A 13,561-nucleotide genomic window follows, 5' to 3' on the forward strand; every position below is an offset into this window, starting at 1 on the left:
GCCACGCCAGTATCCCCTCCTACCTGCAGGCTGGCAACAGTTGCAACTGTCCTCACCACTTCCACTCTATAACAGGAGCCTGGTGGGGTGGGGAGTAGTTAGAAAATGCAAGTCTTTTCATGTCTCGCCCTTCTCTGCTCAAAACCAGTAGATTCTCAACATTCTGAGGGAGAAATCTGAAAATCTTAAGGACCACTAACAAGACGCTTCTTGATTACGGCCTCTTGCCCTCCTTCATGGCAGTGCTTTTCAAACCCTGGTCCATGATCCATTAATGGGACAGAAATCAATTTATGATTTACCACCAGCATTTTATTTTAAATACAAGAGAGTTAAATATATCAGAATAAGCTCCCAAGAAATCAGTTCTGTTTAACAGAACTCTTATTTCTTTCATAGGCACAAACATGTAATCTGGGTTTTGATGTAAAATTCACCACTTATTCTAACATGCAGTTTAAAACACTTAAAAACCACTAATCCAGAACGCCACCCCCAGCCTTTCTCCTGTGTCCAGTCACACCAGCCTCCCCACAGTCCTTCAAACCAGCCATGCTCCTCTTCACCCTTCAGGCCTCTGCTTAAATGGCACTTGCTTAAAAAAGAATCCTTCCCTGACCTCAAATCTAAATGATATCCAATCATAGCATCCTATACCATATTTTTCTCCACAGCAACATTATACTTCTTGAGTGATTCTTTTTTTTTTAAGATTTTATTTATTTATTAGACACACAGAGAGAGAGAGAGATCACAAGTAGGCAGAGAGGCAGGTAGAGAGAGAGGGGGAGGCAGGCTCCCTGCTGAGCAGAGAGGCTGATGCGGGGCTCGATTCCAGGACCCCGAGATCATGACCTGAGCCAAAGACAGAGGCTTAACCCACTGAGCCACTCAGGCACCCCTGGAGTGATTCTTTTATCGATATCTGTCTCTCTGTGTGGACTACAAGCTTCCAGAGAGTAGGAACTGTGTCTATTTTGTTCCTTCCAGCACCCAGCACAGCACCTGACACCCAGTAGGCTCTTACTATTTAGTGAATGATAGAGAAAAGTCTAATTTCCTCTTAATGGTTCCACATGAGGAAACACAGATGATCAATTTCATGAGGCACTGCTTCCTGGTGGCTCTTCTCATCTTATATAGAATGCTCATGTGTATATATTGGCCACAAGCACTGCATGTATTGCTTCTGTAAGTACACTGAGCCTTATGCCTGTGAGTATAGACCTGTGCACACATTTCTGTCCATGCTGTTCTGAGAATGAAACTAAGAGCACTTTTATTGCTCATGTGTCTCAAGCAAAGTTCTGAACTGGAAAGCTGCTCCAATACAAAGAAAATCTACTTGGAGATTTACTAAGAGAAAAAGGGTCAAGCTGACCTCCAGTGGTAAGATTAGGGAATGGCTTCTAAAATAACTGTAAAATACCCAGGTTATCTGTCACAAACTCACATATCTATGCGGCACACCCATCTTTATGTCTATTAAATGCATTTGCAACAAGGAGGGGTCATACCATACAGAATATTAGAACAAAATATGCAGAAGTGTATTACAGAGACACAGCAGCTTCTAGAGACAATGAAAACAACTGCCACTCATTTATGACAATCAGAAAATCTGAGAATTGATAATTCTCTTCATCTAAGATCTGAAATTCTCAAATTCCATTAAAAGTAGATAACATTTAAAAAGAAAAGTAGATGCTAACGCTTATATAGTCTTTCCCTTCATTAGTCTCTGGGTAACACTAGTACTTATTTTAAGCTGTCTGTTGTTATTTGACATTTATGGCATATATTCTATCTTTCTAACTAGGTAATAAATCCTCTGAGTAAAGAATTTATGTGAGGGTTAAACAAAATAATCCAAAGGATGCACTAAGTAAAATGTCTGGCATATACTAATACAGTAATATAGTAAATGTTAGCTGTTATTGTTATCATTATTAAACGATGTTTTATCTTTAGCACATCTCTTATCTTGACAGGCACTCAATTGGTATTTAAATATAAAAAGCAGAATTACATATATGAAATTGTATTTCAGCAGGTGCTTATCTTTATAGCAAAAACAATTTTGAAATGCAACATCTTACTTAGGTTCTCCCTGCCCCAAATCTATGCTGTTAGCTCTTGGAGTGATTTTACATATTCAGACATTTCTTTCACAAACTCACAGCAGCATCAATACTTCTGTTAATGGGAAGTGATGGAAATGACAGCATCGCACTTCTATGACAAAAATATTAAAAGCAATGCTCTTTCGAACTTAGGTATAATGTTAATCACAGAATGATTTTATTTGATATAGGTACAGGGTTTATATTGTGAGAGCTTTACGACTGAAAACTAAACTCCAAAAGCCACTGACTTAAACCAAGCATGCTGGTCATCAGGAGAAAAACAGTCACGATCATTCATTGGCTATCTACTGCATACCATTGTATTTCCAATCCCATACCTGACTACCACAGTACTTAAACTCAGCATATCCATCAACCAAGTTACAATATCATCACAACCTCCTTCTAATAAGAAACTGAGTCTCAGAATGAGTTAAGTAATTTGTTTAAGACAACGCATACAGTATATAATGAACCTAAGACTCAAACTCAAGGAAGATTCCACATCTGGGTTTTTAACCCGCTGTCCTGCCTAGAATTGAGTTGAATGTCATCCAACAAATGGTTAGTTGACTTCACCACACAGATTTTTTTATCAGCAGGTTTCACTCCTAAGGCCCACCACTCTTAAGGACTGTTATTCTACCCAAGGATAAATCAAAGGCAAGGGTCAGACCAGAAACAAGGTCCTGTCATGAATGTTCTCTGGCAAGGACTTTCAAGGTGTAAGAATTTTCTGAGGTAGTTCAGGTGGAGGTTAGGAGTGTGCCACCTCATAGAATTGGTGTAGTAACACATCTAATCCTCATATATACAGACTGGCACATAGTAAATGTTCAATAACATTTCTTATTGTTTTTCCTCTATTAGGACACAGAGCAAGCTAGAATAACTTGGAGTGAAATGGTCAGAATATACACATGCATATATGTACACACACAAACATGCGATAAATTCACACTATGGATTCCAAAGCCCAGATGAGGCGGGGCTTGTTAGAAGAGGCAATAGTTACCATGTATCACACATGAGCACATCCTACAAATAGCTGACAGCATTGGGAATAGACAAATCATTCCATGTGCCTAAGGGACCGGTAATGCTGGGTTTCAGAAGCTGTGTTGGGGGAGATAAGGTTTGAGAATAACTAAGGAAACCCTGATGCAGACATCAATGAAGTAACTAGCTGGCAGGGAACTAGAAGTTTTGCCCCAGTATGATCTGACTTTGTGGTCTTCACAAATTGATTTGAGGCTCAGGATTCAAATCTCGATGATGAATATGGACAATTATCAAGAGTATGGTGAGAAATATCAGAGTCTCTGCTTCAAATTGGGCTCTGAACTGGCTGTGAGCAATGAAACTGAAGAGGGCAATCTTCTACCTGCTCCTCTCAGCTATACTTTGGTGGGAAGAATAGAAAAAACAGCTTGTGACTTCTGGAACCAGTGAGATAAGAGCACTCTTCCTCTATCTCTTTCCCAATACCACAAAAATGTCCCCATTGGTTTTTTGTTTTTTGTGGGTTTTTTTTTTGGGGGGGGGAACCATATGAAGAGTTTTGCATAGGACAAGAATAAGGGGTGATCTATAGAAGTATCTACCACAGGATGAGGGGAAAGAAAATGAAAATTAAGAAAATCACTATACTCGAGCAAATGAATCAAATCAGTTGACAAGTTGACAGTGGGGAGGAGCAGATTTGGAAACCAGACACACCTAGTCAGTAAATCTTGCCATCACAGTAACCAGCTGTGAAAACTGAGGACAGGTTCTCGCTTCTCTTGAGTCTCAATTGATTAGAAATTATGTATATGAAGCAGTGAGCACCAAGTCTGGTATAAGGTTAGTACTTTATTTTCAATAATCAATAGTAACCATCTCCAGTCAAGTCAGGAATTAAAGGGTACTGCGCATTTAAACTTTAAAATCAGGGGCGCCTGGGTGGCTCAGTGGGTTAAAGCCTCTGCCTTCGGCTCGGGTCATGATCCCAGGGTCCTGGAATAGAGCCCCGCATCAGGCTCTCCGCTCAGTGGGGAGCCTGCTTCCTCCTCTCTCTCTGCCTGCCTCTCTGCCTCCTTGTGGTTTCTGTCTGTCAAATAAACAAATAAATCTTTTAAAAAAAATCAAACAAAATTTCTTCCCATCCCTTCCTCAAATGTCCTAGAACATACCCAATATTTTGCACTAAGCGCTTATTCTTCCCATACCTTCCAACACTGCTGCCCTCTCTATTCCATCAATAGTCCTTTCAGGAAAAGACAGGAGGCAGGAGAAAGGGGATGAGGAAGGAAGGTAAAAGGAAAGGAAAAAAATATATAAAAACATATAAAGGTCCACAAAGATCTAAGAGTTCAAGAGACTTTTGCTTGGTATTCAAGAGACCATGGAGACAGAGGATGAGGACATTCTTATTCAGTTCTTCTATGCTCCACACCAGGGTCATCAACTGATGTCTGCAGGGCCAGGCAATCAATATAAATGAGTAAAGAGCCCAGACTTTAGGAGGAAGGGAAGATGGCCGCAAAGGGAGACCCTAAGCTCCCTTCCTCACAGGAATGCAACTAGATAACTATTAAATCATCCTAACTACCTGAGAAATTAACCTGAAGACTGGCAGAAAAACTCCCCAACTAAAGGTAGAGAAGAGGCTACATCAAAGAAAGTATGAAGTGCAGAGATATGGCTTAAGAGAGAAAAAGACTATGGTCACTGCATTGGGAAGGGCGCCGTGATCACAGAGAAGGGCAAAAGACAGACTATCATTGAGGGAAGCACACAGAGAAGATAATTCTCCATAGCAACTGGCTTGGAAAGGGAAAATCCCCAAATTTCATGAGTTCTTACAACCAGGAGAACTTAAAGACTGGAATTTTAAAGGTTAGCATGCTTGGTTCTGGGGGAATCAGAGGCTTTGGAGCTGCTCTTGGAGAAAAGGCAGGCAAATAACCCACAGAAATAAAGCATGGAAGAGTGATCCGAAGAGTGCCTGGGCACATAGTGGGGAGGTTAACTGCTATCTTGGAGCATGTCCCAGACCAGCAGAATTCACAGAAAGACTCCTCCAGGAACAAAGGAACTGGAAGATGTCATTTCCCTCCTCCATCCCTTAGCATAACCATAGGGCCACCTCCGGGAACCAGTGCAGCCCAACATTTGCTACCTACATACTCTGGTGAAACTGCCCCTCCCAGTCATGCTTGCCTCAGTTCCAGCAAGAGGGGCTCTGTCCCCCAAGAGACAGGTCCAATCCCTGCTTTTACAGTGTCTCCCAGTGTGGGAGTTTTACAGAGCCTTGATACCGGTGGCAGTGGTGACAGGCATGATTTCACAAATAGACCATAGTACACGTAGTTAAAATATGTCACATTCAAGTCAGGGACCAAACAGGGTCCACAATAGGCAAAGAGAGCCTCTGCAGATGACTGGCCTGAAGGATAAAGTGGCCAGGACACAACAGCAAAGCACATTCCCAGAAGTGCCAGGCCCTGGAGAACAAGGGACACTACATGACAGGGTGCAGGATCTTTTCTTCATAAGGCCATGATCCTCAAGAACAGGAGACATAGCTAACTTTCCTAACACAGAGAAACAGGTACAGAGGCTTAGACAAAATGAGAAGACAGAGAAATGTATCCCAAATGAAAGAATAGGAAAAGGCCAGGGCCAGAGATCTAAGCAAAAAAGCATAAGTAATATGCTTAATATGTATTTAAAGTAATGATCATAATGATATCCACTGGACTTGAGGAAAAAGTGGAAGACTTGTCTGAGACCCTTAACACAGAAATAAGTAATAACATAGCAGAGATAAAGGGCTCAATAAATGAAATGAGAAACATGTTTGATGGAATAAACAGCAGGCTGGAAGAAGCAGGAATGAATTAATGACCCAGAAGAATAAGTAATGGAAAGTAATCAAGCGGAACAAAAGAGAGAAAAAGAATTGTGCATAATGGTAACAGACTTAGTGAACTCAGTGGCTCCATCAAAAATAATAAAATTCATATTTAAGAGATCTAAGAAAAAGAAGAGAGAAAAGGGGTAAGAAAATTATTTGAAGAAATAATAGCTGAAAACTTCCCTATTCTGGGGAAGGAAACAAAATCAACAAGATTAACAAAAGCAGATCCAGACAAAGACACATTATAATTAAATTGGCAAAATATAGTGATAAAAAAAATTTTTTTAAAGCAGCAAGACTAAAGAAGACAGTAATATGCAAGGGAAGCCCCATAAGGCAAGCAAGAGATTTTTCAGCAGAAACTTTACAAATCAGAGGGGAGTAGGATGATATATTCAAAGTGCTGATTTTGAAAAATCAGGAGCCAAGAATTCTCTATCTAACATTCAAAGTAAAGAAGAGTTAAAGAGTTTCTGAGACAAATAAGACCTAAAGGAGTTCATGACCACTAGCAAGAACCATTAAAGGGGATGTTTGAGTGGAAAAGAAGAGACCAAAAATGACAGTATGGACGTAGGAAACACAAAAGCAGTAACAATGAATATTTATTTTTCTTTCTTTCTTTTAAAATCATTTATTTATGTATTTGAGAGACAGTACATACACAAGCACAAGCAGTGGGAGTGGCAGAGGGAGAGGGAAAAGCAGGCTCCTTGCTAAGCAAGGAGCCCAATGTGGGGCTCAATCCCAGGACCCTGGTGTCATGATCTGAATTGAAGGCAGAAGCTTAACCGACTGAGCCACCCAGGTGCCCTTACAATGAATATTTATATAAAATATCAGTCAAGAACTGACAAAATAAAGTGATGTAAAACATGACAACATATACCTAAAACATGGGAGGAGAGTACTAAAGAAAGGGTTCAAACTTAAACAACCATCCACTTAATATAGACTGCTTTATGAAAAAGAGGTTATATACAAACCCAAAGATAATGATATATCAAAAGCCACTAATAAATATGCAGAGAATAAAGAAAGAAATCCAAGTATATCACTAAAGAAAATCATTAAACCATGAAATAAAAACAACGAAGGATCGGAGAAAATCTTCAGAAACAGCCACAAAACAAATAATATGACAATAAACACATACCAACTATTACTTTGAATGTAAATGGAATAATGTTCCAATCAAAAGACACAGGGTAACAGAATGGATTAAAAAACCAAGACCCAGGGCGCCTGGGTGGCTCAGTGGGTTAAGCCGCTGCCTTCGGCTCAGGTCATGATCTCACGTTTCTGGGATCGAGTCCCGCATCGGGCTCTCTGCTCAGGAGAGAGGGAGCCTGCTTCCCTCTCTCTCTCTCTCTCTGCCTTCCTCTCTGCCTACTTGTGATCTCTCTCTCTGTCAAATAAATAAATAAATAAATAAATCTATCTCAAAAACAAAAAACAAAAAACCAAGACCCATCTATACACTGCCTACAAGAGACTCATTTTACACTTAAGACACCTACAGACTAAAAGTGAGGGAATGGAGAAACACCTATCATGCAAATGGATATCAAAAGAAAGCCAGAGTAACAATAGTTATACTAGACAAAATAGACTTTGATTTTTTAAAGACTTCATTTAAGCAGGGGGCAGAAGGAGAGGGTGAAGCAGGCTCCCCACTGAACAGGGAGTCTGACACAGGGTTCAATCCCAGGACCCTGGGATGGTGACCTGAACTGAAGGCAGACACTTAATAGACTGAGCCACCCATGTGCCCCTGAACAAAACTGACTTTAAAACAGAGACTAGGGGCACCTGGGTGGCTCAGTGGGTGAAAGCCTCTGCCTTCGGCTCAGGTCATGATCCCAGAGTCCTGGGATCAAGCCCCAAATCAGGCTCTCTGCTCAGCAGGGAGCCTGCTTCCTCCTCTCTCTCTGCCTGCCTCTCTGCCTACTTGTGTATGTCAAATAAATAAATAAAATCATTTGAAAAATAATAAAAAATAAAACAGAGACTATAAGAAGAGACAAAGATGGGGCGCCTGGGTGGCTCATTCGTTAAGCATCTGCCTTCAGCTCAGGTCATGAGGGATCAAGCCCCGCATCGGGCTCTCTGCTCTGCTGATAGCCTGCTTTATACCTAAAGGATCAGAAAAAAAGAACAACAAACTAAAGCTCAAGCCAGTGGAAGGAAGGAAATAATAAAGATTAGCATGGAAATAAATGATATAGTAACTAAATAAATAATAGAACAGATCAATGAAACCAGAGGCTGGTTCTTTGAAAAAAATCAATGAACTTGATAAACTTGTAGCTAGACTTACCAAGAAAAAAAAAAAAGAGAGAAAGGACTCAAATAAATAAAATCACAAATGAGAGAGAATAACAACCAACACCACAGAAATACAACTATAAGAGAATATTACAAAAAACTATACCCCTAACAAATTGGACAACTTAGAAGAAATGGATAGATTCCTGAAAACATAAAATCTCCTAAAACTGAAACAGGAAGAAACAGAAAATTTGAATAGGCTGATAACTAGCAAAGAAATTGAATCAGTAATCAAAAAACTCCCAATAAACAAAAGCCCAGACCAGATGTGGCTTTGCAGGCAAAATCTACCAAACATTTAAAGAAGAGTTAATACGTATTCTTCTCAAACTATTCCAAAAAATAGAAAAGGAAGGAAAATGTTCAAAGTTATCTTACGATACCAGAAGTACCCTGATACCAAACCAGATAAAGACACCACTAAAAAAGAGTACTACTGGCCAATATCCCTGATGAATACAGACGGCATATCTATGGGCTTCCAGGGGTCCTAGAGCCTAAGAGGCATCTCAACTCCAGTAAACCAGCAACTCTACTAAACCTCTGTAACATTGTATTCTGTACCCATATTGAAACAGTGAATTAAAATATTTCTCAACATTTTAAATTTTGTCTTCTTTTTTGACATCTCAGTAATGAATTATGCTAATATCAGCACTTAGGGGAATACCATGAGGGTTTAACAAAATCGTCATATTTCCTAATTGTGAAGGTTTTGTTTATCCCTCTGCAAATTACTCCCTTTCCCTCACAGTATTCTCAAGGAACTAATAGATTTAAATGTATTGTGTTGATAACAAAGAACATAACAAACGGAAACAGCTCAGAATTTATGTATCTTTATAAGTTTAGCTGTATCAGCTCAAGTGTAGTTTGTAATCAATTTTGTGTCAACAGCATGTGTGAACTATTAGAAATAGACCTGTGGGGTGAGCTGGAGAGAGAAAAGGAAGTCTATAAGTTTCGTTTAACAGAGGCCAACATACCATTTGGTTCTCTTGGGGACAACAAGGACAATGTAAGTCAATTTCTAGTTTGGCATCTGTCCCTGGATCATTTCACAGTGGGAGTTACCATATTAGAAATGTGACTGCATTGCACAATGAGCAGGGGCCTGCCAAAGGCCATCGCTCGCTCAGTCAAGTTTCCCCTCAGTTATGGGCTATGCACGTGATGAATGGGGTAAACGAGAAAGATTCCTGTAAAGGAAATGTCACTCTTGGCTAGTTCTTTCTTCTGTTCTACAGTGCAAAGAACATTAGTTAAAAAGAGATAAACCAATCTGTCATTTCCATGTACCTACTTCCAAATTGCTTAAAGTGCTACTCAAAAACAACATTCTTAAGTTATCCAAAGCTCCTCAAAAGCCAGACGGAGGGCATGCATTTCCCTCCACTATCACTGCACCCCTCCCTGGCCCTGACTTTCAAAATTGAAGCAGAGAGCCAAAGAAGTCCTAGCCATCCCCCTGCTCATGCTTCCCTCCTGTCATAGGGAAGAGCTGGCCCTCCTGTAGAAGTTTCATTTATCATGGTAGGAGCTGCAGCCAGTCCTGAGTCAGGGATCTGAACAACCACTAGGAAGCTAGCATGCAGAATATTACTGAAACAAGAACACGCTGCTCCACAGAGAAAGCAGAGTGGGGAAGAGGGCCTGTGTTAGAGGGGAACTTCCAAAAGAAACTAAAAGAACCAAACGGCATGTGTAAATAATGGGGATTTAGACTCTGAGTTAGATAACTGCAAGTCTGAAAAGACAACGTGACAGATAAACTGAACTTCTTTTTTTTCCAAGGATGGTGGGGCCAATAGTAGAATTTAAAGGCACTATTAGAGATTATACGGCCTGGACCCTCATTTTTGATATTAGGAAACTGAGCTGAAAGCACTCACATTGTTCATCACCCCAAACCTAACCACCATCCAGACCTTCTGACTCTGGATCCAATGTTCTGTCCAGTATTGCTGCAGCGATTAATGTAAAGGCTCAGACAGGTCTAGGTGGGTTCACATTCAGGTTCTCCCACCGACTAGTCTAGAATTTCTGACCAGTGACAGTCTCTGGGAAACTCATGTTTTATCATCTGTAAAAGGGGGACAGATCTATTACTTAGCTTATGTTTCTACATTTGTGCTTTATAATACTAATATTAAATACCTAGAACAGAGGTGGGCACATAGTAGGGATTTGATTAAATTTAGTACTATTATTTTTCAATCACAGGTTGTTATATAAGAAATGTTTGTGTACCATCTGTGTGGCCAAGCACTTGGTGAGGTACTTTCAAAGAGAGGGGAAAAAAAAAAAAATCATCACCCTCTCCAAGGTGCTTACAATCAGCAGATTCATAAACAGGACTTTGACAATATGAAACCATTTGAAGAATTTAACTTGAACTCAAGGAAGTGGATTATTCATTGAGATAAGATTATATGAATCAACCCAGAACAGTCTTCAAAAAAAAAAAAATCTTAATCCTAGGAATCTCAGAGAATCTCTTTCTTTGTGCCATGGGAGAATTAGTTTTATCATGTGCTTTTAAAGGCAGGTCTGAAATACATTTCTACACAATAGTCATGAACTTGGGCAACGGTAACCTGGGCAAAAATTTCTCAGATAAGTGAGAACCTGTAAAGGTAAAGTGCTGTCACTTCAAAAACGGAGTCAGTAACCCAGAACTATCCAAAAATGAAAAAAGAACCAGATGATGCTGAGTGTCACTAAGTGATCATAAACCCTCGAAGTAGTTTGCTAAATGAAGGGCAACCTTGGACAAAATTGAAGAATTTGCTGTGGTTACATTATAAATGACATGAAATAGTGAAGTCATAAAAAATGCTTGATCTGCCACTACTCTCTTACTAGAGAGCTGAGCCAGCAAGATGCTCTGTTTATGTAGAAGGTGTCTGAACACGGATGCTGGGAATGGATTTCATTCAAAGCGTCAATAAATCTTCGTGGTTGAATGTAAGAGGAAATGCAGGTGAATTGCCACACATTTTGAAGGCGCATTCTAGGACTGAGCCCTGAGTCCTTTCTATAGTGCAGACTCCATATCTACAGATTACAGAGCATAAATGAGATCACAAACTCCAGAATCCCCCCCCCCCCCGCTTACTAGCCTTGGGACTCTGGGCTAAAAAGGTGAACTCCAAATCATTTTAGGTGATAAGGTTTCCATTTTGCTGATGGGAAACCTGAATAAGTAAGTGACTTCTCTACAAATCTGTACCCGAAACAGCGGACAGCTGGGGTGCCTGGGTGGTGCAGTCAGTTGAGCGACCAGTTCTTGGCTTGGCTCAAGTCCTACTAATCTCAGTGTTATGGGATTGAGCCCCACGTCGGGCTCTATGCTGAGCATGGAGTCTGCTTGAGATTCTCTCTCCCTCTTCCTCTGCCTCTCCTGCTCAGGATCACTCTCATTCTCTCTCAAATAAATAAATAAAAATTAAACAATAGACAGCTGATTTTAGGTTCTCTGTTTATTAAGTCATGCCATTTCTTTAAATTCTGTGAAAACACACTAAAAAAACTAACAGTGATACATATCAATTCTTGTATATAGTAGTGACAGAATGAATCACTTTTCCTGTGTATGTTAAGCAGGAAATCCTTTTTATTCTAAAAAAGCATGCTGAAGAAGTCCTGAAACACATCTGACTTCTCTGTGACATGTAAGTGGGGAAAGGAAACCTAATGGACAATAAGGGCTGCCAATGGAAATCACATATAAGGAAATGAACACCAAAGTAACGGCTCTGCCACCATTGCCTTCTACTAGTACTGTGACAATAGATGTGGCTTTTTCTTTGTGGACTAAAATAAGTGGAGATGTTCAGTGAGCACACCCAAGCACAGCCGGGCTGGGTCACCACCTGTTTTATGAACTGTATCTGTTCTGACTGGTTGGTGTTGCTGCCACTCTAGTTATTTTCAACTCCCAGAGAATGGGGTTAATTAAAGCAGAAAGGCACCAGACAGAGGAAGTGGCCCAGAGTGGGGACAGCGGTTAACTAAAGAACAGATATCCCAGTTGAAGTAGACACCTGCTTACTCAACCCCAGCTGGTTGAAGTCAGGCCGGAAAGTAATTCCACTGTTGCCGTATTTTCTAATTTCTTTTTTTAGAAACAGCTAGAAACTCCTCTATATTTTTAAAATATATATTCCTGATTCAACCTTTAAGATGCTGTGTTTGCCCAAACACACGTCTCTAGGTCAGATCAGGGATTAGAGTTGCCTATTTCCTATTGAAGGCTTTCAGTCTGTGATTTCTGGAAATAGTTCCAAAGTACAGGTAAGTTTACCGGTGGGGTATACCGCCCCCATCCTGATGGCAGCAGTGTGTCATGGCCCCAGGGTTTCAGCAATTTTATGTGACTCATAAATACGGTACAAAAAGAATTTAAGTTTACTAAAAGCATCTAAAAAACAGATAATTATTTCCACAGACAAAGAAAACTGAAGATGTAATTAGGAACACTTTTTCGCCTTTATTATCACCAATCAAATCTTGATTTAACTTTTATTTTAACTGGAGATCATGAGCACAGTATACGACCCCCTTCCCATTTACTCTTCTCTTTTCCTTCTCCCACCTTTCCTTAGTTTGAGATGTAAGATCATAGGATCTTTTGTGGAGATGACACAAGATACTATATGTAATATACTTAGAACAATGCCCAGCCCAAAGTAAGAATTCAAAAACACTAAGAGCCTGCTGTTACTGTGCAAATTATTTAGCAATCAAAGACCTCACAGGGCTGGGCTACCACCTGGAGAAGCCAATGTTGACGTACAACCGAGCTCTTACACAAAGCTGCTGCTCATGGAATCATTTCCGTGTCTACCCTCTTTAGCAATCTGTTTCTTAAACTAATCCCCATTTCACTTCCTCTGAGACAGCCGAGAATCTTTCATACACCAGAACAAAGAAGAAGAGAGGGCTCTGTAGAGCATCTTGCAACAAAAGAGCTAAGGGCCTCTGTTTTCCCCCTAGGAGACAGGGGTAGTTTTCCATTTTTTTTGTTTGTTTGTTTGTTTCTCTGTGAAATGGACTCATTCCCCCTTCCAAGCTGCTTAAAACAAGCTCAATTTATACACTACCTGACCTATTTAACAATCTTTTTGGTTATTTGCAGTGGCTTAACCTATATAACCCAATAGAGTGTCTCAGTTATTTTAAAAAAGCATCTTATCAC

At 40.1% G+C, this 13,561-nt stretch overlaps 1 protein-coding gene across 3 annotated transcripts in view; it reads right to left on the minus strand.

Moving 5' to 3' along the window:
• The window catches only part of FMN1 (formin 1), a 415,126-nt gene that overhangs the window by 218,203 nt on the left and 183,362 nt on the right, over positions 1-13,561 (minus strand). The gene's annotated exons all lie outside the window — the stretch shown is intronic.

Source organism: Neovison vison, chromosome 13, assembly GCF_020171115.1.
Source record: "Neovison vison isolate M4711 chromosome 13, ASM_NN_V1, whole genome shotgun sequence".
Taxonomy (NCBI): Eukaryota; Metazoa; Chordata; class Mammalia; order Carnivora; family Mustelidae; genus Neogale; species Neogale vison.